At 35.7% G+C, this 10,373-nt stretch overlaps 1 pseudogene across 1 annotated transcript; it reads right to left on the bottom strand.

The window, feature by feature from the left end:
- Positions 1-483: 483 nt before the first annotated feature.
- On the bottom strand, positions 484-3,497 carry LOC149553862 (G-type lectin S-receptor-like serine/threonine-protein kinase At2g19130 pseudogene; annotated as a pseudogene). Its single transcript, XR_016353430.1, has one exon. The product of XR_016353430.1 is annotated as a G-type lectin S-receptor-like serine/threonine-protein kinase At2g19130 pseudogene (transcript).
- Between the last annotated feature and the right edge of the window lie 6,876 nt (positions 3,498-10,373).

Genomic DNA, 10,373 nt, shown 5'->3' with positions numbered 1-10,373 from the left:
ATTGATTCCCTTGAATAATATTATCAAGTATAGTAATGAAAGCGTAGAAAAATAAATTATTTTCATTGTTCACAATATCCGTTATTTATTTTGGACTCTAAAGATGTCTTTCTGAAACAAGAACAAACAAAGACAACAACAAACTATTACAAGCAACTCTCGATAGAGTCACTCAAAAATTTACTTAAATATCACAAAATACATAAAAATATTAGAAGTAGAATGATTTGATGGATAAAAGCTTGTAGCCTTCACTCCAACTTATCTATAAACTAGATTCCCACTTAGATCATCGCAAACATTAACATTTTTATCATTCAAAATCTATTACTACCTTATAATTGTAATACAAAACATCTGAATATACAACAAACAAGACATACATAATCTAACCTCTTATAAAATTTGAATTTGTAACATCTTTTTGAAAAAGGAAAATTTTCTATCATTATAATGGATATAAAAGATGTAATCAGAAAGAACTAAAATATAAAATGTTGCTTTTATTGATTCAGATTTTCTAGATACATTCGGATACATATAGAATTGATATTGAATATTTCACATTGATATGTGAACAATTTTATATAACCTCATTTTCCCTTAGAAAAACTACATACAGGTATAACTTTCAAACAACTATATATCTAACTTATTTATTTATTTAAACTAAACTTAAAAATCATGTAATAAATCTAACATTCCCCTTATTACATTAATCTAATCTAACTTTCTCCGTATTAGAAATTAACCTAATTAATATAATAAATCTAACATAATCAAAAGAAATTCAACAAACCATCACACATAAATCTCACTAGAGTGAGACAGATACTTACCTAAATCTCACTAGAGTGAGACAGATACTTACCTAGATATTACAAAAGACGTGAAAAGATAGAGACTGAACTGATATTGACAGAGATAAAAACTTGTAGCCTCCGCTCCAACATGGCTTTAAACTGGATCCACACTTACATCGTCACAAGCACTACCATCGCCATCACTGGAAATCTGCGGAGTTGGGGGCTCCATCTTCCCTTCTAACATCCGCACCACTTGTCCCATGCTTGGCCTCACATTCTCATCCTGTTCAATGCACAGCAACCCAACAGCGACAGCTCTTTTAACCTCTTCTACATATTCCTCCTCTACGAACGCAACGTACTCCTCCACGATGTTATTACTATTTCCCTCGTAAATCTGAGCTGCGGCCCACGAGGGAAAGTAATGCTTGTTTGGATCAGGCAGGCTCGTGTCGAGATTTCTTCGCCCCGAAATGATCTCCAAGAGCGTCATGCCAAAACTGTAGACGTCAACCTTGGCAGTGATGGGAACACCGGAGAGCCACTCTGGAGCCAAGTAACCTCTCGTTCCTCTCATAGTCGTCAGAACGCGACTAAAATCTCTACCCACAAGCTTCGCCATCCCAAAATCAGCCAGCTTTGGGGACAACTCACCGTCGAGGAGAATGTTCTCGGGCTTAACATCACAATGAATGATGCGATCTCTGCATCCTTCATGGAGATAAACTATCGCTCTTGCAGTGCCCAGCGCGATCTCAAATCGGGTCTTCCAGTCGTCGAGTACTTTCCCTTTGCTTTCGGAGCCCCCACTGAAGAGCAAGGAATTCAGAGAGCCGTTGGGCACGTACTCGTAAACCAGCAGCCTCTCTGACCTTTCTGCGCAAAACCCACGGAGCCTCACCAGATTCACATGTTGTATGCTTCCCAGAGAGTGAATTTCCGCTCGGAATTGTTTCTCGTCTCGTCCTGAACCACCTTCCAGTTTCTTAACGGCTACGAGCGTGCCGTCTGCCAGAGTTCCCTTGAACACTGTCCCGAATCCTCCGCTCCCCAGCTTTGTCCTGAAATTGCTCGTCGCAGTCTTCAACTCTCTGTAAGTAAACATCTTCAGAAAGGGATCGGCGGACTCTGCAAGCATTTGCATCTCCCGTAGCCGACATCTCCGCCAAAGAAGAAACGAATAGATACACAAAGCAATTGCAACAGCACCAACAATGCCGAGCACTGCGCCCACAATGCTCACTGTTGTTCTACTTTTGGAAGACGCTCGTTGAATATGATCAAGCTTCGCAAGAGCAGAGGCGGATAATCGAACAAAGACTTCTGAGCTGCTTTGTGATGAAGAGTTGCGGAGGGTTGGCAGATCTCCGGACAAGATTTTGCATGGCCCGGAAGGCTGAGTGAAAGCATACGCAGTGCAGGAGCAGTTGCGGAGACACGCTCTCTCGCAATCATTCTTCGTCGTTGCATCGTTGTATTCGAGGAAATCGAGCTTGTCGGGCAAAGTTGCGGTGGAGGCAACAAATCCGTCAGTGCTGCCATTTTGAGCATGGCAGTTAAGCGGGCTCTGTCGAACACAGCCGGTTGAGGACCAATCCTGCAAACTCCACGAGCGATAATCTCTGGGGACGAACCCTTCGACGCAGCTGCAGAGCCGAACGTTGTTGGAGTTGCAGCTTCCGTAAGCGCCACAGATGTTATATACGCTGCACGGATCTCTGGGCTGAGACCACGTCACGCTCCACGTAACGTTATCAAATAAGACGTACAATATGTACAATCCAGATTTGTGCACGACGAACTGCGTGAGCACTTTCAGGGTTGGCGAGGGCTCGTAGGTGATGTGAAAAGTAGAGGTGGTATTTTGAACGGTGTAGCGGAAGGAGCCTTTCAACGTCATCTCTGGAATCCGACTGAAACGTTTGCCGTCCCACTCTCCGCTCTCCCAGTAAACTACAGAATCGTTCCATCTCAGCACGAATTGTCTGCTTCCCGACGGATCCATCTCATTGCAAAAAGGCCCCGGTGCGGGATCCACTGAACTCTTCCAGCTAAACAGCTTTTTCGTTCCGCCAATCTTCATACCGGGCAACCAAGTATCAGTGGGATGGTCAAAGCTCTCCCAAACAGGCTTAGATTTATTTTCGCCATCGCTCAACACTACGAAATTGCCAGAATCTAAAATCACGGCCCGAGAAGCCTTGTTGGACATGTTGGCTGACCAAAGAGACGTACCCTCTGCATCAAACAGTTCCAGACTTCCTTTTCTGGACAGCTTCAAAACGCCTGGCCTATTCTTTGCGGGTCTTTCTCTGTTAGCCACCCAAACAATCGTCTTCTCCACTAATTTAGCATACCAGATGCCAATGTACCAGTTATTATTGCTCCCAGGTGGGCTGAAGAATCCCAAGGCAAATGTTCCGCTCTTTGAAGTTATTGTCTGGTTTCCCGTCAGCGAGGCACCCAAGGTGAGAGTATCTCCCCCCTCAGCTCTGCATTCGTGACAGTAGAGAAACAGAATTAGAACAACAATAATAGCGAAAGGCGGACCTTTATTTCCCATTTCCATAATCTTGGACTTCATATATCTTTTGTTGGGTTGATCAGAATATATAGCAGCAGCATAGGATTTCGGACTACTTTAAAAGACTAAGAAAGATAAGTGATGGTTTTTTGAATATGAACAGAGCTACTGAAAACATGAAAGGAAAATGATCTGAATCAAGGTCGAGGTCAAGGTATAGGAAGAAAAAACATGAAGCAATGTGCTCATTCCATCTGTTGATGTCAATCTTCGTTTACTTAATGTCAATCTACGTCAAGGTCTCTTTAAAAAAATACCAAACGCGATTCTGATGCGTCAACAAATTGGTGAAAATATATAGAAACTGATACAAAGTTACTTCTGATAAGGACATTTCTTGTCATCTAAATATTCGCCCTAGTTTAACACGCTAAATGTTCGCCCCATGCTACAGATATTTTTTATTATTATAAGATAAAATTTGAACGCCTTAACAAAAAATACAATTGCACAAAATAAACTCCTACAAATGAATGTTGTTTCAATGTATTTCTCACTCTTTCAAATTTTTAACTTTCATGCTAATACCAGCCATAACTTACCCAATGTATTTCTCACTCTTTCAAATTTTTAACTTTCATACTAATACCAACCATAATTTACCCACTTCACGAGAATAGAACCTTTACAAAGAAATATGATGCACTGCATCTCTTTTTTATTCTATTTGAAATAGTAATCAAAACTTAAATAATTCTTATTCTGTAAATGTTTCAAATATGCCTGCCAAATTCTACCTAAAAGAAGCTCCTTTTGCAAATGAAATGACATAATAATTCATAGACATCTCATAAGATGAAGCCAAATTATGCCTTCTTATGGTATAAATCTAGAGAGGGCGAGGAATGTGGACAAGTCTATGAATAATACAACATAAAGATATGATTTTCTTTGTTCAACATCAAAAACTCAATAGAGGAAACACTAGAGAAAGAACACAAATATGAGAAATGATGTGAACTCACTAAAACATGTGAAAACTTCACTGATCCTAATGTAGAGAGACACTTATATTCTCGCATTGAACAAAAAACATCATCGTTGCTTGGAAACTACAGAGTCGGTAACAAACATTCCATTCTTTGAAATTATTATCTGATTTCCACATATCGATGCGCCCAAGGAGAGAGTATCTCCTCCACCAACATTGCACTGGTCGTAAAGATGAAACATAATCAACATAGTAAGAGTGAAGAGAAAACATGGTAATGGGTTTGCAATTATCATTTCTTATTGTTTGTTTACCTACAAAATTCTTTAGAAAACTGAGACATGGTTCTGGTGAATATATGGAGCAAATGTGGGAGGCAAAGGCAAAGTTGACATTTAGGTAGAAAGTAGAATTTGAAGGAGGGTTTAACATATTTCAAACAAGAGCTTTGGTTGAGTAGGGGTCCCGCCTACTGAAAAAATTACAATATTAACAAAAAAAGATATCAAATATTTAATGTGTATTATATTGTACAGTTAATATGTAGCTAAATTATTATTTTTATGAATTGGAAAAAAAATGTAGTCTCCATTTTCTAATAAGAAAAATTCTTAGTCCACATAGAAACCATATAAGACTCAAAATCTAAAATAAAAGTTATAGATCAAATTAATAAAAATTGATAAAGAATATCACAAGAATAAATAATGTTTGATAGTTTAAAACTAAATCGGTAAATTACTATTGTAATATATAAGCACTCCAAAATTCAACAAGTTTATTTATAATCTCCACTTCACAACCAAGAAAATCAAATGCACAAATGAGATATCACATGTTATGAGGGAAATTATTCCATTTAGCCTAAACTCATTTAATTAGATAAAACAAATCATTTATTATCTTTTCTTTGACATAATATCTAATTCATTTGAATGTTCCTTTATTTGTTATTTTTTAATCCAATCTTTTGTTAAATTAAATTACCTATATTAACTAACATCATTTACAAATCACTTATTTATCAAAGAAAAAAAGAATAATTTCATAACAAAAAGAATTTTTGCTAGAGCTTTATAACTAAATATTAAGTAAATTAAGTAAAAACATAAACTAAGAAAATTAGAACAAAAATAAACAATTATTCCTAATGTGACTTATCTTAAAATAAACATTAAAAATCTTACTAAATTATAATGAAACTAAATAAAGGAAAGAATTAGGTTTAATATTCAAATGTTACATTCATTTGTAATAAAAAAATTTCCAAAAAAAATTATATAAATTATTATAATTTTGATTTTTAAAAATTTACCAATCTCTAATCAATTTCCAAACTATAAAATTTAATAATCTCCAATCTATAATTCAAAACAATGAGGAAAACTTTATTTACTCAATCTAATATTCTTTCAAATGAAGCTCATATTTCATGTATCATATTAACATATTCATCCTTTTCCAATTTTAATCTAAAACTAATACTCTCTTTCCAAGTTTTTTTGATATGTTTACCAAAACAAACATAATTCCAACCTTTCATCAATCTACACAAAATATTAGCCCAATTCTAGCAGAACTTGTATTTCAAATTAAATAATTAGAGCTCATGTCATGTAATCCTAACATGAATCAATTCATCAACATGCTCGAAGGAAATTATTTGAAACCAGACTTCAAATACAATAAGACTAATTGATACTTAACAATATTAGGAATTGCAAATTTAATTGTTTCAGAGATCTGATACATTGGCCATAGACATGATTTACTAAAGCAATCCAGAATCGAATCAGTGTAAGGTTGATTCAAAGGCAACCCTCTTCCATTCAAAACAACCTAAAATGGTGTCATGCCCAATTTTTACATGGCAAAACACTACCAACAATTTTTTTTCAATTTTTTTTTTTTTTTTTTTTTTAATGAAGCTGCAATAATTCAATAGTTTTGCAAATATGGCTACAGTTGTCTTGGATGTTCCAATTACAAAATGACTTAACTTATATGTATGTGACCTTAACTCATTCTGTCCTATGTCCAATTCTACTCTATTTTATTTTATTATTTTTATTTATTTTTATTTAGGTATACAAACTTTAATGAGCTCTTTCGCACTGTCAATTCATTAAACTTCTTACTTAATAACTTAAACCCATACCATTCTTCTATTTATTGTTGAAGCATATACACATACTATTTATTTAAATTTTAATTTCTCTAAAATCTTATTATTGGTTATCAACTTCTAGTGTTGATTAACATCTGTATTAGATCATTTCTATAAGAAAAATAAATTTGTTAAGTTTATATCATAATTAAAGGGTCATACCATTACTAACGAATGAAATACAAAGATTATAAAAGTCCAAACAAGAATAAAAATCAAATTACTAATATTTAGTTTTCTTAACTCTCTACCCTACTATCCTACTTTATATTTAACAAGTAATACACATGTTTAAACCCAAACACATTAATAAAGCTTCTAACACAAAAGTAGACACACAATTACTATGTGCAATGATTCCTATTTACCTACCATCCTTCTTACTTCCTATGTTTATTATTATTATTATTTTTACAAAATTATTTTCCTAAACCCCATGCCTTCATACAACCTAATCACTAAATCTTCCATTAATTACAATTTATTACCCCTTAACATACCTATTACCCCTTGACTCTACCTAACATTTCACCCTCAAACATCACTAATTATAATGCATTCCCTCTTCAAACTAGGTGCCATCTATCATTTCCCAAGATTTTCTAACATCTTCTAACCACCTAGTACTTACCCCCTTTTATCCTAATACTACTCTCCCCCTTCCCAAAGCGCCAAAATACCTAGGGTGGCACAATTCCTTAAACCAAGGAAGGAGGCGTTAAATGAGGGTACTCTAATTTATCTTTTCCATATTACATGCACCCAAGTACAGGCCCTTTTTATGAGTAAGCACCTAGGATGTGATGTATTGACATGGCAGAGGGGGATGAAAAGTATTTAGGCACCTTTTTCCTTAACTTGTTGGGTTTGTTTTTCTAGTCATGATTGTTAGAAATTGGCGCCTAGGAAAGGCTTCCAACTGGAAAGGTTCCATGTGGGGACCACTGCGCCATGTGGATATTTGACCAATACCATGCTTCCTTAATCAAATGGCGCTAAGGGAGGATTCCCTCCACAAGTTTGAGAATGTTTTAATTTAATTTAAATGTTTATGTCCCTTCATAATGTCAGGCTGACCCATGCTTAGGGATTGACCCTCAATTAATTAATTATTATTATTTTTTGACTATTTGTTTTAAGGATAATGGTTTGTACTTAAAGATGACTTGGGGATTGGATACCTACATCATACTTCTTTAGCTAGGTATTTTATTATTTTCTCCTCTAAAGATTCTATGGTATATTCTCCTGAATATTTTATTAGTCTGTATTGTCTGTGTATTATTTTCACTACCTTCATACAAATTCCAGAGAGTTAAGGAACACCTACAACAAGTTATTTCTTGTGCTCTATACATTCAATACCTTCTATTTGGTTTTCTTCTTCAATAGTTTTAGGTTATTGTAAAGATACAATAGGGGTTACTTGATATGTTATGAGAGTCTAAATTAATGAACTAATTGTTTCATTTGGACAATAACTCAATACAGGAGCACCTATAGAAAGCATGACAGAATTCTTAAATGAAACAAGCTGAATAATTCTAATCTATGAGTAATGAAATTTAGTAAATCATTTGCTCAAGATCCAACATTGTATTCACATGCAAAGATCAAATTTAATGATTCTTATACAATTATTTTTCAAGAGAGTTGGAGAGATAATATCATTCCATGGAACTAATTCTCCTAATATGATTATTCTTTCATGATAATTAAATTCAATCTTGAAATCTACACTGAAGTAAAGGAGCTCAATAACTTTAAGAACCAAGGCAACTTATCTTTCTACACATAATACATGCTTCCTCCAATAATTCTTACAATGCACAAAAAGGTGGTGAAGTCTTCATAGTATGACAACACAATGGAAATGCTATTCAATAAACATAGATGTTTCACAAATCTCTTTGTCAATGAGAAGCAATAACACTACCCATGCAATACGTTTAAATGCCCCCAACAAGATGGAGTTTTCCCACAACCTCAACTTGAATACAACAAGAATGTCTTTGTAAGTGATATATATATATATATATATATATATACAACTTGCTAATATTTCCTCCAATGGATTTTCAGTAATAATGATACAATCCCCTTACATCACAATAACAATGGGGTTTTACAAAATTACATTCCAAGAAGGATGACATGAACAATGACCTTTCATCACACAAATGAATCCTCTCCACTTTATCAAAGGTGAGGCCCTAATACTTTCCAAAAGGTTCATCTTCTCAAGACCTGCACATAACACATCCACACAAGGAACCATGGAGGCTCACCTCCCAACCTAGGCTTTTATGAAGCCACCCACCGAGCAGGGGAAACAAGAACCAAACAGGTTACACACATACTTCATCAAAACTTTGCATGAAACACAACACAAACACAATCAACACCCTCCCATGGCTTGCACAATGATTCACCATTGGAATCATAAAATGTTGGGTGAAGGTGGGCTCTTCAAGGAGGAGAAATTCTAACACATAAATATCATATTGCCAATGCATTTTTCCTCTCAAGGCCACCACAACATAAACAACATATTGCCACTACATTGCCTCTCAAGGCCTTTAAAACAACCATCTCCTCCTCTTCCACCAAACCTCCTTATACCTCCCAAACAACAAAATTAATGGCCATGATGGAGCCCATGCTCCATGATATTAACAAACCTCATCATGAGGTAAAAGAAAAAGATTTCTTTCTCACCTGCAATGTCAAGCCCAACTTGTGCCCTTCACCCAGGGCTTCTCTGCCTTCCCAAGGGTGAGTGAAGCCTTCACACCCATAAGCACATTCAACATTTACATTCAATAAAGAAATAAAAGAGAAGAAACAAGCAAGCAAAAACCAAGAAGAAATCTCCAAGATCACATCACATTCTCACAATGCCACATCAAAATATCAAAATCCATAATGCAACAAGAACACTACATATTCTCACCATCCACAACACAACATCAATCCAAGATGCAAGACTCCCACTATAGTGCATACTCCCTTGACACATTCCTCATACTTGCAGATCTACTTTTACAATACTCAAAAATGAGAATGAAACATGGATTTGGAACACTAACCTTGGTCCAAGCTAGGGTAAAGATAGTTGTAGTAGAGCTCCCTTCTTCCTTCCAAAGTCTAGTTGTCTCTAAAATTAGAGAGTGGGTGAACAACCCACTAGTTTGTCCAAGACCCTCTAATAAGGCCTCCACACTAACTATTTTTAGCAAAAACACTAAGCCATCCCCCCCTTACAAACTTGTCTCCTGTGATTTTGCTATATTTGACTTAGTGGAAACATGTAAGGAAACACATGTGACAAGTCCATTTTCGAATTGGTGGAAGAATGCATGGGTAAAGGGGCCCCCTAGGTTGTCTAGTCACTCACATGATCAAAATTAGGTCCCTAACTTGATATACTATCACATGGTTAGCTTATTTCAACAAAAAAAGCACTTTGGGACCTCCCAATGACCCCTTGAAACCCTAGGCAAATCCAAATTCGAATTTCCTATGATGGTGACCCATCCTAACACTCTCTCCCAAATGGGTGTACTTAACCATTAATTTGGAAAGAAGGAACATAACCAAGATTGAGTAACCTTGTGATCAACACTATAGGTGAGATGTCATCAACACATAGACTATACAAGTGTCAAGTGACACACATAAAAATACATTGCATTTTCCTTGCCATGCCCTTAATGCACCTAGGTTATGATTAAACATATTCACAAGCAAGCAAGCAACCAACCAACCATATAATTATAAAGAAAATTACTTTTAGAATGAGGCTTTTGAACCTTCCAAAGGTTCGCCTTAGTTAAGCTGTGTTCACAGGGTTTGGAACTTGTTTCCCCCAAGAATTTCCATGGT

The sequence above is a fragment of the Cupressus sempervirens genome, chromosome 6, assembly GCF_028749045.1.
Source record: "Cupressus sempervirens isolate cs-2001-9-10 chromosome 6, ASM2874904v1, whole genome shotgun sequence".
NCBI classification, from domain to species: Eukaryota; Viridiplantae; Streptophyta; class Pinopsida; order Cupressales; family Cupressaceae; genus Cupressus; species Cupressus sempervirens.
Note: the sequence above shows the minus strand (reverse complement) of the source record. Positions and strands in the feature narration are given on the sequence as shown.